This window comes from Mobula birostris, chromosome 26 (genome assembly GCF_030028105.1).
Source record: "Mobula birostris isolate sMobBir1 chromosome 26, sMobBir1.hap1, whole genome shotgun sequence".
Taxonomy (NCBI): Eukaryota; Metazoa; Chordata; class Chondrichthyes; order Myliobatiformes; family Myliobatidae; genus Mobula; species Mobula birostris.
The window spans coordinates 12750484-12771545 of record NC_092395.1 but is presented as its reverse complement, the minus strand read 5'-3'; the positions used below and the strand labels follow the sequence as shown (position 1 = coordinate 12771545).

Here is a 21062-nt window from a genome sequence, read left to right as displayed (position 1 = left end):
TTACTTGGCTTCAGGCTGTTGGCTTTCCTTGGAACAAAGATACAGAGAGGCTGAAAACGATACCCTCTGTTGTACTGCAATAGGAATAAGCTTGACAGAATCCCTTTGGTACACCGTAGCATCCCAGAGGCTTCCACAGGAGGATTCTCAATTAAAAACATTAAAACAATACAAGAGTATGGAAGAACTGTTCTATAACTCTATGATTCTAAAGTCAGGAAGTTTTGTTGCAGATTTATAAAACTGTCGTTGGACTGTATCTGCAATATCACATATAGTTCTGGTCTCCTCATTACTGGAAGGGTGTCGGGGCTTTAGAGAGGATGCAGAAGTTATTTACCAGGATGCTGCCTGGATTAGAGGGAATGTGCTATAATGGGACGTTAGACAAACTGAGGTTTTCTCTGGAGTGGCAGAGGCTGATAGAGGTTTATGAGATTATGAGAGGCCTGGATAGGGTAGACAGACTCTATCCTTTTCCCGGGGTTGAAAAGTCTAATACCAGAGGGCATGCATTGAAGGTGAGAAGGGTTAAGTTCAAAGGAGATGTGAGCAGCAGGGTTTTTACACAGAGAGTGGTGGGTATCTGGACTGTGCAGTCTGAGGTGGTGGTAAAGGTACATACACTTATATATTTATTTATTTTTATTTATTGAGATGCAGAAGGGCTCTTCCAGCCCTTCGAATCATGCCACCCAGAAACCTCCCAACTTAAGTCTAGCCTACTCACAGGACAATTTACAATGACAAATTACCTTTTTGGACTGTGGGAGGAAACCCACGCAGGCAAGGAAAGAACGTATAAACACTTTACAGACATCAACAAGAATTGAACCGGAGTCACTGGTACTGTATTGTGCTAACCACTATGCTACCATGCTACCCAATTAGGGACTTTTAAGAGACACTTAGACAGGCACATGAATGGTAGGATATGGACATTGTGTAGATAGTAGAAAGTATCTTAGTTGGCCGTTTGCTTGATAATTGCGCAAACACGAGGAAATCTGCAGATGCTGGAATTTCAAGCAACACACATAAAAGTTGAAGGTGAACGCAGCAGGCCAGGCAGCATCTCTAGGATGAGGTACAGTCGACATTTCAGGCCGAGACTGGAAACGTCAACTGCACCTCTTCCTAAAGATGCTGCCTGGCCTGCTGTGTTCACCAGCAACTTTTATGTGTGTTGCTTGATAACTGAATTGGTTCAGCACAATATTGTGGGCCGAAGGGCCTGTTCCTAAGCAGTACTTTTGTATGTACTATCCACTCCATAACTTTCATGAATCTTCTCTATTTACATAATAATAAAAAAAATTAAAATCTTGTAAATCTGTTAAATCGTCTCAACGATTCAAGAGTTTCTTCTTCTTTATCATCATATTTCTGAATGGTCCATGAACACTGCCTCATTATTCCTTCATTCTTGAGCACGGCTTATTTATTTTGGAAATGATAGATATTTTATGTCTTTGCACTGTACTGCTGCTCCAAAGCAAGCTTTACTTTGAATAAGACAGTGTTAACAAACCTGGTTTTGAACTCAGTGTTTAATAGCATGAGTACATTTTTAATGATCCAATAACTGTTACAGATTCAGATTAGTTTATTGTCATGCGCATCATTGTGCAATGAAACTCCTTGCTCGTGTGAAGCTCACAAAGTGAATAGTTAATATGGTAATAACAAATTCATTAATAAATACACCAGAGTTCAATACAATGGAACGTTGCATGGTGTCAGAATCCAGTCTGAATTAGTGCACAGAAATGTGTGGAAGATAGTTTTCAGGGAAATTGCCAGTGACATTCAGGGAGAAAGGGAAAACACTACTGGAATGCCTCAATGGGTCAGGCAGCACCTGTGGAAAGAAATTCGGTGCTTCAGGACAACGACTTCCACTTGGTCCAGATCATGTCCTTCATTATATCCAGTTGAAAGGTCTTGACCCGAAATGTCTCCTGTTCATTTCCCTGCTGCTTGTTGCTGCTGCTTGTGTTATTCTGTGTTGTGCTGTGGATGTGTTGAACATGGTGGGCTTGCTATTTTGGCACCAGAACGTGTAGCAACACTTGTGGGCTGCCCCCCCCCGCACATCCTTGGGTGTGTTGGTTGTTAATGCAAACAGCGCCTCTCACTCTATGTTTTGGCAAATTAGTCTGAATCTGAATCCACAGATGCTACCTGACCTGCTGAGTTAGGTGTTGCTCCAGAACCTACAGTTCTCTGTTTCCTTCGATCAGAAGCAGACTGATTACCTTGGAAGCCTCTCCAGGATGTTTGCTGTGTGTAACGTGGAAGCCACTACCTCTTCCCATTGCACTTTGTGTACTCTGTCCTCCCATCAGCACTGAAATAGCTTCTTCTTCATGCAGCGCATTTGCAAAAATTATATGCTGATGTTCCTATCCAGGAAACAAAACATAAGACAATTTAAGACAATAAAAAGTTCTTTGTTTATCCCAATGTGCAAATGAAAGTGAGAAAATAGAAGCCTCTTTTATGTGAAAGGCTGCAGCAGCAAACAAACAAGTTCCTAAACAATGTAATGTTTCACACCAGGTGATGCTACAACCTTTTAAAATTGGCTAAATCCAGAAACTAAGGCCAACTCATGTGTTTATATTATGATGCAGAGGCTGTTAGTCAGAATAGTCACACTACTGCCATAAATGGGAGGGAGATGTGTGGGAGGGGGAATAAGACAGCATAGAAGATAAAACACTTTCCAGTAGGCAGATGGAAAGATGGGATGAGATGTTTGTCCAACACCCACTCTACTGCCATGATGAAGCCCAACTCAAGTTGGAGGAGCAACACCTCATATTATTTCTGGTTAGCTTCCAACCTGAACATCAATTTCTCTGATTTCCAATCATTTTTAACCTCACTCCCCCCTCCTCCATTCCAGTTACCCTCTCACCCTTTCTCTTCTCATCTGCCCATGACCTCTGTTTAGTGCCCTTCCTCCATTCCTTTCTTCTATGGTACACTGTTCTCTCCGAATTGATTTCCTTTTCCTCATCCCATTGCCTCCTCCACCTATTCCCCCCTGGCATCATTCTTCAACCTCCCTTCTCACCCACCCACCTGCCCCCTTACTTGGTCTCACATCACCTGCCAGCTTGTACCCCTTCCTATCTTTTCACCCCCACCTTCAAATTCTGATTTCTGCCTACTTCCTTTCCTGTCCTGTAGCAGCAACTCAGCAACTCAATGCATGAAAGCATGCAGACGTGGTCAGTTGTTGTTCAGACCAAATGCCAGAATGGGAAAAAAATTTGATCTAAGTGACTGTGCCCATGGAATGATTGTTTGTGCCAGACAAGGTGGTTTGAGCATCTTAGAAACAGCTGACCTTCTGGAATTTTCCACACACAACTGTCTAAAACGGGGTTCCCAACCTTTTTGATGTAATGGACCAATACCATTAAGCAAGGGGGCTGTGAACCCCAAGTTGGGAACCCGTGGTCTAGCGTTTACAGAGAATGGCGTGAGAAAAACACTTTCTTAATGAGGGAGGTTAGAGGAGAATGGTTAGACCGGTTCAAGCTGACAGGAGGGCAACGGTAACCCAAGTAACCACGCATCACAACAGTGATGTGCAAGAGAGCATCTCTGAGTGCACAGCACATCGAACCTTGAAGTGGATGGGTTACAAGCATTGGTGTGCCGAAGAAAGTGGTGACTGAGTGTATATTATGAGCATTATACATCCATATATTGCCAACACACTCTTCTGCACACATCAGCCTTGCTCCTGTTACTTGACCCTGATAAGGGAGCATTCCACTCCTTACATAACTTCAGTGCAGGTACAGTCATGAATTTTAAGTTCTGATGTTGAGAACCCATTTGGGATATTTTATTGCATTTCAGTGCTCTCCTGCTTAGCCTCTGTTGTTATATTAATCCCCTGAGAACTGAACTACCTTTTCAGCTTTCAAAATACACACTTATTTTCTTCTATTATAAACAGCTGCAAAATTATTTATCTGGATTTTAGTAGGCAGCTGTGAACCCTCAGCTCACCCCTAGTTTAAAACAGAGAATGGAAGCATTTTCCACATTTTAACCTATTCATCAGTTTAAACACTATTTGTTAAAACTCCAGTCTGTGCTGAAGTAACCGAGCATTGATTACTTCAATTGGCAAAAATGATTTTATATATTTTTACACTCATGTTTTCTTCTCAATGTAAGAAGGATGCCATTTGGCCCAGTGCATCTATACTAGCCCTCAGAGCAATCATATCATAGAATGTAGAACATGAACAGACCCTTCAGCCTTTATGGCTGTGCTGCCCATGATGTTAATTTAAACGAATACTGTCTGTCAGAAGCAGAACCCAAATCAGAATCAGAATCAGGTTTATTATCACCGGCATGTATCGTGAAATTTGTTAACTTAGTGGCAACAGTTCGATGCTTTACATAATATAGAAGAAAAAAAAAGCAAAAATAAATAAATAAGTAGATCATTTACAGTAATATGTGTATTGAATAGATTAAAAATCATGTAAAAGCAGAAATAATATATATTTTTAAAAAGTGAGGTAGTGTTCATGGGTTCAATGTCCATTTAGGAATTGGATGGCAGAGGGGAAGAAGCTGTTCCTGAATCGCTGAGTGTGTGCCTTCCAGCTTCTGTACCTCCTTCCTGATGGTAACAGTGAGAAAAGGGCATGCCCTGGGTGCTGGGAGTCCTTAATAATGGACGCTGCCTTTCTGAGACACCGCTCCTTGAAGATGTCCTGGGTACTTTGTAGGCTAGTGCCCAAGAAGGAGCTGACTAGATTTACAGCCCTCCTTAGCTTCTTTGAAAGTGGTCTAAATCCTCCATTCATTGCCTGTTCATCTGCCAGTCTAACTGTCTCTTAAACATTGCCATCATACCTGCTCCCACCACTTCCTCCGGCTGTGTGTTCCAAGCTCCGTGTGAAAAAAAACTTGCCTTGAATACCTTCTTCTAACTTTCCATAGAACCATAGAACCATAGAACCATAGAAACTACAGCACAGAAACAGGCCCTTTGGCCCTTCTTGGCTGTGCTGAACCATTTTCTGCCTAGTCCCACTGACCTGCACACGGACCATATCCCTCCATACACCTCCCATCCATGTATCTGTCCAATTTATTCTTAAATGTTAAAAAAGAACCCGCATTTACCACCTCGTCTGGCGGCTCATTCCATACTCCCACCACTCTCTGTGTGAAGAAGCCCCCCCTAATGTTCCCTTTAAACTTTTCCCCCCTCACCCTTAACCCATGTCCTCTGGTTTTTTTCTCCCCTTGCCTCAGTGGAAAAAGCCTGCTTGCATTCACTCTATCTATACTCATCATAATTTTATATACCTCTATCAAATCTCCCCTCATTCTTCTACGTTCCAGGGAATAAAGTCCTAACCTATTCAACCTTTCTCTGTAACTGAGTTTCTCAAGTCCCAGCAACATCCTTGTAAACCTTCTCTGCACTCTTTCAACCTTATTTATATCCTTCCTGTAATTTGGTGACCAAAACTGAACACAATACTCCAGATTCGGCCTCACCAATGCCTTATACAACCTCATCATAACATTCCAGCTCTTATACTCAATACTTCGATTAATAAAGGCCAATGTACCAAAAGCTCTCTTTTCGACCCTATCTACCTGTGACGACACTTTTAGGGAATTTTGTATCTGTATTCCCAGATCCCTCTGTTCCACTGCACTCCTCAGTGCCTTACCATTAACCCTGTATGTTCTACGTTGGTTTGTCCTTCCAACGTGCAAAACCTCGCACTTGTCAGTATTAAACTCCATCTGCCATTTTTCAGCCCATTTTTCCAGCTGGTCCAAGTCCCTCTGCAGGCTCTGAAAACCTTCCTCACTGTCTACTACACCTCCAATCTTTGTATCATCAGCAAACTTGCTGATCCAATTTACCACATTATCATCCAGATCATTGATATAGATGACAAATAACAATGGACCCAGCACTGATCCCTGTGGCACACCACTAGTCACAGGCCTCCACTCAGAGAAGCAATTCTCTACCACCACTCTCTGGCTTCTTCCATCGAGCCAATGTCTAATCCAATTTACCACCTCTCCATGTATACCTAGCGACTGAATTTTCCTAACTAACCTCCTATGCGGTCCTCTCTCACCTTAAAGTGATGCTCTCTATTTCTCCACTCCATTTCTCGCCAATCTCGCCGATTAAAGCATTGAGGAAGATTTAAAATATTGAGGCGAGTGCGGGAGGATAGCAAGTATTCAGTGCCGTCTGACAGCCTCTCGCTTGCTGCTGCTGGTGAAGGTATCTGCATGCAGCGGTCTTTCTCCTTTCCGCTTGCTGTTCCTGAAGGAAGGTCCCTGCGTTCAAACGACTTCTCTCCCCTTCGATGCTGTCGGAGGATGGTTCTGGAGCAAGGTTTATTCGATGCAGTTTGTGGATTGGACTGAAGTTCACATTACGACATGTTTTTAAGGTTTCAAGTCGCTCCTTTCCCTGTTGCTATTTTTGGATGACTTTGAACTGGGGCAGCCTGCAGAAAATGAACACTGGGCTGAACTGACGATGGATTCTTTTGATTTTGTGCTTCATATTCTGTGTTTTCCCGCGTTCTTTTTTTGTTGCTGTTTGCATGATTTGTTTTTTTTGCATGGGGGACAGCGTTGATGTTTTTCTTAGAATGAGTTCCATGGCTTTCTTTGTTTTGTGGCTGTCTGTGGGGGAGACAAACCTCAGGGTTGTATACTGTATACATACTTTGATAATAAATGTACTTTGAATCTACCATTTGCCGTTTCTACCCCAGGGAAAAGAAACTGACCATCTAGACCAGGGGTTCCCAACCATTTTTTATGCCATGGACCCCAAGTTGGGAAAGCCCTGATGCAGACTATATCAGAGCCTCTAACAAGTTTACTGCTTCTATTGCATCTCCCCTTCCCTCTGACATTCAGGGAAAAAAAAACAATGCAAGTTTATTCAACCTCTTATAGCTAATGTTCTCTAAACAGGCATCATCCTGGTGAGTCTCTTCTGTGGCTTCTCCAAAGCCTCCACGTTCTTCCTGTAGTGTGGTGGCCAGACCCATACGCAATCACTCCATTCCCCCGCACGTACTTCCTGCAACCCAATTTCACTCACGTGCCTGTCAGTTCCCTCTCCCACCTGAGATTTCCATCACCACCTTCTCGGTGAGTAATCTTACAGTGCCTAATTAACCTACCAAGCAGCATCTCTTTACGATGGACGGGTGCATCAGGGGCAACCCGCAGGGAGGATGTACAGACTCCTCATGGTCACCACCAGTGGTCAGGGTTGAATCTGTTCCCTGGAGTTGCAACAGTATCTAAGGTGCTGCCCCTTAATGTTGTCTTATGGCTTGGCAACCAGATAAGATAAACTTATTGGAGATGCAAGAAGCTGCAGATTCTGCAGCCTGGAGCAACAGACAGAATCAACAGGACAAGCAGCATCAGTGGAGGAAAATGGACAGCGGATATTGCAGGTTGAGATCTTCCATCACTACAGATCAGGGGTTCCCAACCTGAGGTCCATGGACCCCTTGCTTAATGGTATTGATCCATGGCATAAAACAGAGTTGGGAACCCCTGCTTCAGATGAAGGATCTCAACCCAAACCACAGGCTGCTCATTTCTCTCCATGTATGCTGCCTGACCTCCCAGAAAACTCTGCTATTGAGGACATTAGATTCCAAGAGGACCACAAACTAGGCATAGGGTTTGGAGGCTAGCATGCCTCAATGATCTGGAGAGCTATGTTGGCTGAAGTTGGGGCTTTGTGCTTTGATTCTTGGTAGGGTCACCCATGCAAAACAGATCAAAGGGTAGAGGCCCCACTGAGAGTGGTGCATTGGTCCTCCAGGCTTGGGGGTTCAGCTCAGGGCTAACAGCCCTGACTGGTCAAAAATAATTGTTACAGAAACTGCAATGAAGAGTCATTCTATATCTGCGTGTGACGATATGACAGAAATGGCGGACCTTCATTGCTGCCCTAGACACCATCAGTGTTATGGGCAGTAAGAAAGTGAGGACATTAGGTTAGGTGACCAAATGCCTGAGCAGAAATGTAACAGAGCAGGAGCTGAGAATAAATAGCAGCTAAAGATGGGAAAAGATAGGCAGATTTTACTGTTTCTGACTGATTCCTCTCCTCTGGAATGGATTTGGATCACTGTAGAAATCTGTGACTCCAGGAGAGCAGAAAGAAAAACCACTGTGGCCTCTTACCTCTTCTTACCTGCTATCAACTCCCACTGGGTCCTCTATCGGATTCCTTCCTCTACAGCCCTTTATCTTTCCTACCCGGTGGCGAGGTGGTGCAAAGTCTCTAACAAAGGAGGTGTAAGGGCACTCCATCCCTCTGCTAGCCCACAGGTCACCCTTGGGCAAGGTGGAGCACCAGCTTAGCCTGTTTATTGGGGTCATGTGAAGCTATGGGAGCAGGTGGTGGATGGTCGTGTGAGCAGCTAGCGCATAGCACAAGTCCTGGTTATGTGACCACTGACACGAGGCAGGTAATCTCTGAAAAGTATTGATATGTCTGGGGTCACCCATCTAGACTCTGCCCAGAAGAAGGCAATAGCAACTGACTTCTGTGTAAGAATTTGCCAAGAACAATCATGGTCAAAGATTGTGATTGCCCACGTCATCTGACACAGCACTCAATGATGATGATAACCCACCTGGCTTCACCTATCACCTTCTAGCTATTTTCCTTCCCTTTCCCTAACTCCTCTGCCTTTTTATTCTGGCGTTTTCCCCCTTCCTTTCCAATCCTTAAGAAGGGTCTCGGCCAGGAACGTCGACTGTTTATTCATTTCTGTAGATGCTGCCTGACCTGCTCAGTTCCTCCAGCATCTTGTGTGTGTAGCTTAAGAAAAATCACGGTTGTCACTGGTTACCTGACTATGCCCACTCAAAGGCTGTGATCAGCAGCTGCAGAAATATGATTTATGTGTGTGGAATAAGTTAAGAGAACGCTTCACCGTATTCCTTCTCATTCCCCTCTGGAAAAAGCCAAACAGAATCTTCTCTCGAGCACAAGAGATACAGCAGATTCTGGAAATCTTGATCAACTTAGAGGAATTCAGGTCAGGCAGCTTTTATGGAGAGCAATAATGAGTTGATGTTTTGGGCCGAGACCCTTCATCAGGACTGGAAAGGAAGGGGACAACAGCCATTATAAGGAGGTGAGGGGAGGGGAAGGAGTAAGGGAGGAAGGGGTAGAAAATGCTGGAAGATTCCTTCTTGTTCGGCACTTTACCTCTTATACCTATGGGCACTAAGAGGATAGTTCCTATAGTGGGCAAGTCTAGGATTAGAGGTCATAGCTTCTGAATACAAGGATGTCCCTTTAACACAGAGATGAGGAGGAACTTTGAAAGGCAGAGGGTGTGGAATTCATTGCAACTGATAGCTGTGGAGGCCAAGTCATTGGATATATTTAAAGCTTAGGTTGATAAGTCCTTGATTAGTAAGTGCAGAGTAGACTCGATGGACCTAATGACCTAACTCTGTACCCACGTCTTATGGTCTATGTCCTCCCCAGCTTCTTACTTCAACCCACCAAGTTCCCTCTTACCTGGTCTCACCTATCACCTGGCCAGCTGGTACTCATTCTCTTCCCCCCAGTTTCTTACTCTGTCTTCTGTTCCCTTCCTTTCCAGTCCTGACAAAGGGTCTCAGCCCAAAAGGCGGTCTGTTTATTCCCCTCCATAGATGCTGCTTGCCCTGCAGAGCAGCACCCTCCTGCGCTTTGTGAGTATGTTTTCTCACAAAAATCCAGTCTTCATGGGCATGCTTTTGAAAGCAGAAACTCCGTGGGGAGAAGGTAACATGGCCAAATGTGTAGAAGTTTGTGTAATAATGGACCTTCCTACAATATCATCTATTATAGACATCCTTGATGATGGGGAAAGCTGCACCCCTGATAGAACTGGTTGAGTCCATCACTTAGAGTCATAGATTCATAGAAAAGTACAGCACAGAAGTAGACCCTTCGGCCTATCTAGTACATACTGAACCACTTGAACGGCCTAGTCCCATCAAGCTGCACCCGGACCATAGCCCTCCATACCCCTCCCATCCATGTACCTATCCCAACTTCTCTAAAATGTTGAAATCAAGCTCGCATATACCACCTGCACTGGCAGCTCGTTCCACACTCTCACAACCCTCTGAGTGAAGAACTTTCCCCTCATGGTCCCCTTAAACATTTCACCTTTCACGCTTAACCCACGACCTCTAGTTGTATTCCCAATTCAAACCTCAGTGGAAAAGACCTGCTTGCATTGACCCAATTGATACCTCTCATAACTTGTGTTTTTCTGTTCCTGTTCATTGCTGTTTTTTCTACTAGGCCTTGTGATGCAACCAGAGAATGAATTTTCTACATTGTTTCTGATGTTATTCCTGAACACCACACAGCCAAATGAATTTACTTTGTCTTGAGGCTGCTGTTGTGCTAACCAACCCATGAAGGACTGTGATAAGTCCAGTGATACCAAGGCAGAAAATCAATTTTTAATGATGTTTGAGAGATATTCATCAGTCAAAACAACATCTCTGCTTCTGACTGGTGTCATGGGTACTTTCGCAGCTACTTAAGAAGAAGGTCCTCCAAGAGGACCACAAAGCTGTTGTAGTATTTGGAGGCTTGCATGCCTCAATGACCCAAAGAGTTATGCTGTCTGGAGTCTGTGCTTTGGCTCTTGGTCGGGTCAGCCATGTCAAACAGAGCAAAGGTTAGCGACCACATTAAGAGTGGTCCACCAGTCCTCCAGGTTCATAGGTTCAGGACTAACAACCCTGCCTGGTCAAAAAAAAATTGTTATGGAAACAGCAATGAAGAATTTTCCTATACCTGTGTGCAACTACATAAGGCCAAAGACAGACAGAGATGGAGGACCTTCATTGCTGCCATAAACGCCAGTAAGCATATCTGGTAGTAACCAAAAAGAAGGCATCGTAGCCTCAGTTTCATGTTTCATCTGAAAAGCAGCACCTCTGACTGTGCAGCACTCCCTCAGGACTGCACTGGAGTGTAAGACAATACTGTAGATAGTTTTCAGATCTCTGCTCTGGATGTAGAACCCACAGCTTTGCCTGTTAGAGCCCGGGGGACCACCACACAGAAACAGTATCAGAACACAAGATATGCTGGAAGTCCAGAGGAACACACACACACACGCTGGAGGAAGTCAGCCAGTCAGGCAGCATCTATGGAGAGGAATAAAGAACTGAGAGCCTTCATCAGGACGGATCATCCAGTATATGCACATTTGTGAAAGATGCTAAACATCTAAATACACATGAATCTTAATTTTCAAAGTGCATTTGAAGACTTAACTGCAAATCAACAACACTGAAGTGACATCCCAGTGAAAAGAAACATGGTGGCCAACTTGTGTACAACAATGAAATAAAGAAATAGTTGACTTTGGCTGAGGGATAGATATTGGCCAGGATGGCAGGAGAATGCATTGATTCTCTGCATAATTAGGGGATGAGAATTTTGTCTGTGTGATTAGTTTTTACTCTATCTACATTCTCTTCACTCAGAGGGTGGTGAGAGTGTGGAATGAGCTGCCAGCAGAAGTTCGCTTGCAACATTTAAGAGAAGTTTGGATAGGTACATGGATGGGAGGAATACCAGTGGCTATGGTCCAGCTGCAGGTCAATGGGACTTGCCAGAATAACAGTTCAGCATAGACTAGATGGGCCAAATAGCCTCTTTCGATGCTGTTGTTCTCTATGACCCGAAAGATTAGCATGTATGGTAATGCACCAGTGAGGGTTTAACCTTGCAACCTTTCTGCACGAGGCAGTGGTGCTGCCACTGGACTGTAGACATAGAGTGCCTCTGGGACGGCATTCCAATCCATTTACTGCACCATATGATGAAAGGTCATTGACATGAAATTTTGACTGTCTCTCTCATCGTGGATGCTGCCTGACCCACCAAGTGAATGTAAAACATGGAACAGAGAACAGTACAGGCCCTTCGGTCCACAGTTGAGCTGAACTTTTTAAAATTTATTTTTATTGTGATACAGTGCCCTTCCAGCCTTCGAGCCATGCTGCTCAGCTATCACCTATCTAACCCAAACCTAATCACGGGACCAATTAACCTGCCCGGTATGTCTTTGGACTGTGGAAGGAAACCGGAGCACCCAGAGGAAACCAACGTGGTCACTGAGAAAACGTACAAACTCTTTACAGGACAGAAGCGAGAACTGAACATGGGTCGCTAGCACCGTGAAGCGTTGCGCTAACCACTACACGACTGTGCCGCCCTTAACCTAATCTAAGATCAATCTAACCCTTCCCTCCCACATAACCCTCCAATTTTACTATCATTCATATGCTTATTTAAGAACTTCTAAATGCCCCTAATGTATCTGCTTCCACCACCACCCCTGACAGAGCATTCCATGCACTCACCACACTGTGTAAAAAACTTACCTCTGACATCCCACCCAATCACTTTAAAATTATGTTCCCTCATATTAGCCATTTCTGCCCTGAGAAAAAGTCTGTAGGTATCCACTCCATCTATGCCTCATCTTCTTATATACCTCTATCAAGTCGCCCCTCATACTCCTTCACTCCAAAGGGAATAGCACTAGCTCACACATGAGACTTGCTCTCTAGTCCAGGCAGTATCCTGATAAACCTCCTTTGCACCCTCTCGAAAGCTTCCACATCCTTCCTATAATGAAGTGGCCAGAAATGAACACAATATTTCAAGTGCAGTCTAATGAGGGTTTTATAGAGCTGCAGCATTGCCTCATGACTCCTGGACATTTCAGTGCTCTCAGTATTTTCTGCTTTCATTTCAGATTTCCAGTATCTGCAGCTTTATTTTGATTTTTGGCTGTGGCAATGTACTGTAGCTGTGAAGATATATAGGGAAGTGATAATGTTTCATTGCTGTTTAGGCTCAAGTCCATCCCTCATGTTACATGAGACCTGGGAATGTCAAACTAGTGAATTTTACTGGCATTCAGTTGCGGATCAGATGTAAACACCACTATGATTACAGCGCAGAGCCTAAACTTTAGCCGAGAGACAGAAGAGCCAACGTGCGTTGTAGAATTAGACATGCGTAACTCTCCAAAGTGATGGATCCAAAGGCCGTAACGTAGCTAAAGATCTCTAAACTGAGTTGCAGAGCTGAATACTGTGGTTATATACTTACAGTATGTTTTGCAGGCAGGCACACTCAGTGACTACTTTAATAGATGCTTCTTGGGCCTAATAAAGAGGCCACTGTGTGTATGTTCAGGGTCTTCTGCTGCTGAAGTCCACCCACTTCTACGTTCTGTGTTCACAATACGTCAAACACTTCTGCCTTCATAACACACCATTGTAATGCATGGTTATTTGAGTTATTGTCACCTTCCTGTCAGCTTGAACCAGTCTGGCCATTCTCCTCTGATCTCTCTCATTAAGGCATCCTCTCCCACAGAACTGCCGCTCATCGGATGTTTTTGTTTATCACACCGATGTCTGTAAACGTTACAGACTCTTGTGCATGAAAATCCCAGGAGAGCAGCAGTTTTTAATATCCTGAAACCACCCCATCTGGCACCCTCAACCAACCGGGTGGGGGGTGGTGGGGGTCGACCTGTAATGGCAGCAATTCCTCCCCCCTCCCCCCACAGTTGCTGCTCAATCCATTGAGTTCTTCCAAAAAATTCTTTGGTGCCCGTTCTCTGGCAACTACAGTCTTGTGTATCTCCACTGAATATCAATGACACTCAGCCTCAGAACTACTTAAGCACAAAGCATCCATGCACTTTGAAATAGAGCAATCAAAGGATTTACAGGTTGACCTGAGAAAGTTCTTGTCACCCAATTTTAAAAGGGTGACCTTTCATCTCTACTTGGTGCATCCCAGTTCAGGACTACCTTGCTGGAGAAATCGAGCAGTCAGTGTCCATCCTAGAAAATTCCTTCAGATTCCTGCCACAATAAAATCATTCTCCCTGGAAGTTTATACCAGATTAGCCTCTCTTGATAGACAAGCATCTCATCCCAAGAATTGGACTACCTCCAAAACTGGCAATGTAATTAAGAATTTAAACATACCCTCAGAATATCATATGTAACAGAGAGCAACTTTATAATATTTCTTTATCATATTAGATCATTAGATTAGATTATGAGAACACTCAGTCTTCGTTTATTGTCATCAGAAATGAATGCATGCATTAAGAAATGATACAATGTTCCTCCAGAGTGATATCACAGAAAAACAGGGCAAACCAAAGACTAACGCTAACAGAACCACATAATTATAACATATAATTACAGCAGTGCAAAACAATACCATAATTTGATAAAGAACAGATCAAGGGCACGGTAAAAAAAAGTTTCAAAGTCCCGAGTCGATCGACTCCCGAGTCCCCGATAGCAGGTGGCAAAGGGAGAAACTCCCTGCCATAAACCTCCAGGCACCGACAACTACTTTCCAACTATGCAAAATAGGCTATAATATAATATATTATAATATACAGTATAGACAAAGAAGTATCAGTGGATGTTATTTACTCGGATTTTCAGAAGACATTTGACAAGGTGCAGCACATGATGCTGCTAAACAAGATAAGGGCACATGGTATTACAGAACAGACAGCCGCATGGACAGAAGATTTGTTGACTGGAAGAGGACAAAGGGTTGGAATAAAGAGGGCCTTTTCTGGCTGGGTGCTGGTGAATACTGATGTATTTACAGGGTTCAGTGTTAGGTACACAACTTTTCACATTATATGTTAATCATCTGGATTATATGTTTATAATCGATGGCTTTGTGACCAAGTTTGCAGATGATACCAAGATTGAAGAAGTGAGAAGGTCTTGGACAGATTATAAGAATGGGCACACAAGTGGTAGATGGAATGCATTGCAAGGAAGTGTATGGCTATGTACTTTGGTGGAAGGAACAAAGATGCAGACAATTTTCTAAACACCGATCATCTTCAGAAAATGGTGCTACAAAGGGTCTTGGGAGTCCTAGTGCTATACTTCCTAATATTTAAAATGCAATTTGAGTCAGCAGTAAGGAAGGCAAATGCAATATTGGCATTAATTTCCAGAGGACCAGAATATAAAAGCAAGGATGCAATGTCAAGGCTTTATAAGGCATTTGTTGGAGCACATTTGGAGTATGAGGAGCCGTTTTGCACTTTTATTTAAGAAATGCTTGTGCTGGCATGAAGGAAAGTCCAGAGGAGATTTATGAGGATGATCTTTGGAATGAAAAGGTTCATGTATGAGGAGTGTTTGATAGAAACATGGAAAATAGGTGCAGGAGTAGGTCATTCAGCCCTTCGAGCCTGCACCGCCATTCAGCATGATCATGGCTGATCATCCAACTCAGAACCCTGTACCTGTCTTCTCTCCATACCCCCGATCCCTTTAGCCACAAGGGCCATATCTAACTCCCTCTTAAATATAGCCAATGAACTGGCCTCAACTGTTTCCTGTGGCAGAGAATTCCACAGATTCACCGCTCTCTGTGTGATGGCTCTGGGCTTATACTCGTTAAAATTTAGAAGAATGGTGGGGGAAGGGGTATAATTGAAATTGTACTAAATATTAAAAAACCTATAAAGAGGACGGGGAAAGGATGTTCCTGATAATAGGGGAAACATCCTTTCCTTGTCCTCTTTAGGTTTTTTAATATTTAAAATACGAAGGTCCAGGACCAGAGGGCACAGCCTCATTATAGAAGGACATCCCTTTAGAATAGAGATGAGGAGGAATTGCTTTATATGAGGATCATGGTGAATCTACAAAAGTCATTACCGTACGTTGTTGTTGGAGGCCAAGTCAGTGGGTAGATTAAAGCTTAGACTAGATTCTTCCGAAGTGAATAAGTAAAAAAGCATAAGTTATTATTTAACTGAAAAAGTATCAGAGTTAAAGGACTTGGCCAAAAATAGGAGAAATATTACATGCCTTAAAATGTCAATGTTAATGACTTGTAAAATAGACTGCTGGTTAAATTGTGGTTTCAATTTATGGCAATTACAAATCTTTTTAATGCTAATTTCATGTCAGTATGGAATGGATCTCCCAGGATGGCTTGGTTAGTGCATCAGGAGATGATGCTCAACAAGATTTGCTTGATTTTGGATGTTTGTTAGAGAAAATTTATAAGGATGTGAGTGGGACTTGAGGGACTGAGTTATAGGAAAAGATTGGCTTTATTCCCTGGGGCGTAGGAGAATGAGAAGAGATTGACCACTCAGGCTGGGTGAGATCATAGGTTAAGGGTGAAAGGTGGAATATTTAAGGGCAACCTAAGTGGGAACTTCTTCATTCAGAGAGTGGTGCGAGTGTGGAACGAGCTGCCAGCGGAAGTAGTGAATGTGAGTTTAAGAAGAGAAGTTTGGATAAATATATAGTTTGGAGGGTATGGAAGACCATGGTCAACGGGACAAGGCAGAAATAACTGTTCAGCACAGACCAGCTAGACTGTAGGGCCTGTTTTTGTGCTGTAGCACTCCATAACTCTATGAATCTAACTATACTACAACAAAGCCTTCATTTGCAATCTGTATGAGTCCATCACTTATACTTCTTCAATTAATAATGCCTTAATGTGGAATGAAAGGCAAACCAGTAACCTGGATAACACAACCAGCAGGAGCACTTGTCAAATGACACCCAAAGTAACAAACGGACAGCCTCTCTTCAGTAAACGGAAGTAGCTGTTTGTTTTAAGTGATCGTCCAGCTTTAGATGAGTGCATTCAGCTGCCCCTAAGCATCACATACAAACTGCTGGAGGAAATCAGCAGGTCAGGCAGCCTCTATGGAGAGGAATAAACAGTCAAATTTTTAGGATGAGATCCTTCAACAGGACTGCAAATGAAGGGGGAAGCAGCCAGAATAAGAAGTTGGGAAGAGGTGAATGGCGGGTGATAGATGAGACCAGGTGAGAGTGAAGGTGGGTGGCAGAAGTGAGAAGATGGAAGGTGATAGGTGGAAAATGTAAAGAAGGAGGAATCTGATAGGAGGGGAGACAGGATCATGGGAGAAAGGGAAAGAGGAGGGGCAACAGGTGGAGATGATTGGCAGGTGATGGATAGGTTTGGCACAAGACCTCATGTCATACACGACGACTTTGTGCACATACAACAAGGGAAGTTTTAAAACTCATTCAGGAGATGGGAACCTTGCTGGAATTGTCAGAATATAGCGTCTACCTTAACGGCTAACAAATTCACAGGAAGCAGTCAACATAACTAAAGGTCATTCTCTCTTCCCCTCTCTCCCATTAGGTAGAAGCTGAAAAAGCTTGAGCAGATGTACCAGCAGACTCAAGCACAGTTTCCATCACACTCTTATCATACTCTTAAACAGACCTTTCATACGCTAAAAGCTAAACTCTTGATCTCCCAATCTACCTCATTGTGGCCCCTGCACTTCATTTGTCTGGCTGCACTGCACCCTCTCTCTAACTGCAACACTATATTCTACCTCCTGTTTTCTATTTACTGTCTCAATCTAATTATTTACTTCATGATACAGCATGATGTAGGGCCTTCCAGCCCTTCGAGCCACAACACCTCAGCAACCCCACAAAACTTGATTAACCCTAACCTAATCACGGGACAATTTACCAATTAACCTACCTGGTATGGCTATGAACTATGGGAAGAAGCCAGAGGACCCAGAGAAAGCCCATACATTCTACGGGGAGGATGTACAGAGACTCTCTACAAAACGGCACCAGAATTGAACTCTAAACTCCTGAATGTCTCAAGCTGTAATAGTGTTGTGCTAACCGTCACGCTATGCATGAAGTGATCTACTTGGGCGGAATGCACAACAAAAACTTTCCACTCTGTCTCAGTACGTGTAACAATAATAGACCAATTCAGTCCAATCAATGACATTGAGGAGTTACATATTAGCCAGACTCTGGAAGTATTTGTTTCCCTGAAGACAGCAGTTGGGTTTTATAACAGCCAAGAAGTTTCGTGATAATAAGACTGCCCTTTAGGAAGAGTAATTAAATACTAATTTAATCAATTAAAGGTTGAGTCTGCTAGTCCAGGCAATGGATTGAATGTTGGGGGCCCAATGTCTGCGAGTCTGGGACTCTGGGTCAAAGCACTGTAAGCCCGGATGTAGCCTGTCATGGGGTGGGAGACTTGTCTACATGCGTGAGGGTGTGGGTGGGTTGGATGGTGGGAAAAGGACTTGTTTTTCTGTTTGTGTTGTTCTTCTGAACATTGTGGGCATGCTATGCTGGTGTCAGGATGAGTGACAACACTTGTGTGTTGCCCCCAGCACATCCTAGGCTGTATTGGTTGTTATCACAAGTGACATGTTTCACTGTATGAATGTGAATAAATAAATAAATCTGAATCTAAATCTAATAGGATTTAAAATTCCCAAATTTCAAGATGGAAAACACACACATGCCTCCGGATCAATGGTCCAGACTTCAATTTGTTAATCCAGTAATGTAACCACTGTATTTCATAACTTCTTATCTGGATTTGACCTACAATCAGTGGCCATTTTATTAGGTACACCTATACACCTGCTTGTTAATGCAAGTATCCAGTCAGCCAATCATGTGGCAGCAACTCCATGCATAAAGCATGCAGACATGGTCAAGAGGTTCAGTTGTTGTACAGACCAAGCATTAAAATGAGGAGGAATTGTGATCTAAGTGTCTTTGACTATGCAATGATTGTTGGTGCCAGACTGGGTGCTTTGAGTATCTCAGAAACTGTTGATCTCCTGGGATTTTCATGCTCAACAGTCTCTATAGTTTACGGAGAATGGTGTGAAAAACAAAAATAATCCAGCGAGTGGCAGTTTTATGGGCAAAAACACATTGTTAATGAGAGAAGTCAGGGAGAATGGCCAGACTGGATCAAGTTGACAGGAAGGTGACAGTAACTCAAATAATCAGGTTACAACAATGGAGTGTGGAAGAGCATCTCTAAATGCACAACACATTGCACCTTGGTCTATAGCAGCAGAAGGCCATGAACATATACTCAGAGGCTACTTTATTAGGAGCAGGAAGTGCCTAATAAGGTAGCCACTGAATGTATACAGTGTCAATAGTTGATGCAACAGTATAGAGGAAGCTTTTACTCTGTATTGTAATCCTGCTGCTGCCTAAAAGGAGTTTGTACATTCTCCCCATGACCACGTGGGTTTCCTCCAGGTGCTCCAGTTTCCTCCCTCAGTCCCATGACGTACCAGTAGGTAGGTTAGTTGAACATTGTAAATTGTCCCGGGATTACGCTAGGGTTAAATTGGGGGTTGCTGGGTGGTGCGATTTGAAGGGCCAGAAGGGCCTACCCTGCGCTGTATTTCAATAGAATAAGGTTGAAGAGATGTTTTAGATGGGACAATCCATTATTCCTGCCTGATGGATAGTCCCATTTGTCCTGGTTGACGGGACAGTCCAACACACCAACTGGATCGGGCTATGGGTTCTTTCCAATTCCAAAATGTTCAACTGCACGATGCAGGCTGAGCGCTTTGGCATGGAGCTTGCTTCCAATCAATCATGACCTGAGACAGGGCAGATCATTGGAGAAGAACTGAGAAAGAGAATTAACAGAAGGTTGATTTTGATAAGCCTTCATTCACAACCAATCTTTCCTCTAAGGTGTGCGCGTGTGTGTGCACATAGTTTTTGCTACTATCACACAAAAGATAGTCACCCTCTACCTCATTGGCATGTTAGGTATATTTCACCTTCGTACACAATCACATTTCCTTTTCCGGTTTCTGATGTGAGTAGTGTGGTTAACATGGAGTCTGCGATGATTAGTCAGCAGATTTTAGAAATGGCTTATTTACACTGTTTTTATTGAAGAAATTGTTGATTCACTATGTCAAATTCCAAAGAAGCAAAGAACGTGAAGCACAAAAGAACAGCTGATTCTTTTAATGTGGAATGGCTTAATGCAACAGTAGAAACTGCTACACCAAAAGTTCATGTGGTCAGGAACATGCAGATATGAGAGTTAAAAATACACGTGGACTAAGATGTCAACTGTCCTGTGCTAATACCAGTGGGATCATCAGTTAATCTGCCACCTGTCTTCAGGAGTTTCGGCCCGCTTATGATCAAGGCTCCCTCGAGGTGGTGGGCCAGCAGTGCTAAAGCACCACCTCCCACTGGTGAGTTTAAAAACTTGGCATCTGCCTCTCTCAGAGTTGTTGGTCACTTCCATCCAACAGATAGTCTGCTGTTCAGGTGTCTGTGCAACTACTGAAGGGTTTGCAAGATATGTATACACTGTCTGTCTGACTATCTACCCCTCTGGACGTACTTGGTCCACACCTATGCTGATCCTTTCTCTGCTGCCTCAGCTACAGCCCTGCTGGTTGACTTGATCTCTCTGTTAGTGAAGCCAAGGTCACACAGCCACTTGAGCAAAGGACGTGAAGCACAAAAGAACAGTTGGTTCATTTAATGAGGAGTTTCTTAATGCAACAGTAGAAACTGTTACACCAAACATTCATGTGGTCAGGAACATGCAGATATGAGAAATATTTATGTACAATACAGAAAGTTGGCGTTACCTGAGTGTATTGTCATGATTCAAAAGCTGCTAGAGAATTTGCAAGTGGGAAAAAGTGGAGTGGTATTTGGAAACTTGACTTTTTAAAGCATCATTTTGCAAACAAATCACATAAGGACAGTGTACAAAAGCTCTGGCGAGAAAAACCTTCATTACCTGCCATAGGCCTACTACATATGTTTTGTGAGAGTGGAGAAAACGAGAGTGAAAACGATCAGACTCAGAGGAGATCGAAGTTCTTATTGAGAGTGCCTTACTAGCTGTTAAAATGAATACTCCTGCATATAAAATTCAGTGCACACATTTTGTTGTCGCTGGCAAAAAATTGTACAGTTCAAGATTTATGCGTACTTTGGTCATTACAAATTAGAGGGAACATTGCTCGCAACTTTAGGTCATCCCCAAAGAGTTTTATGGGTAGTGAAGGAATTAATATCACTTGTAATACAGGATGATCCCTCATTCACTC

At 43.3% G+C, this 21062-nt stretch overlaps 1 long non-coding RNA gene across 1 annotated transcript; it reads right to left on the bottom strand.

Annotated features, from left to right (window-relative positions):
* Window positions 1-1532: 1532 nt before the first annotated feature.
* Window positions 1533-17750, bottom strand: LOC140188387 (uncharacterized). The gene is made up of 2 exons (XR_011883305.1): window positions 17666-17750; window positions 1533-2405 (listed from the first exon to the last, which is right to left on the bottom strand). It is a non-coding gene; the product is annotated as an uncharacterized lncRNA (long non-coding RNA).
* Window positions 17751-21062: the final 3312 nt, after the last annotated feature.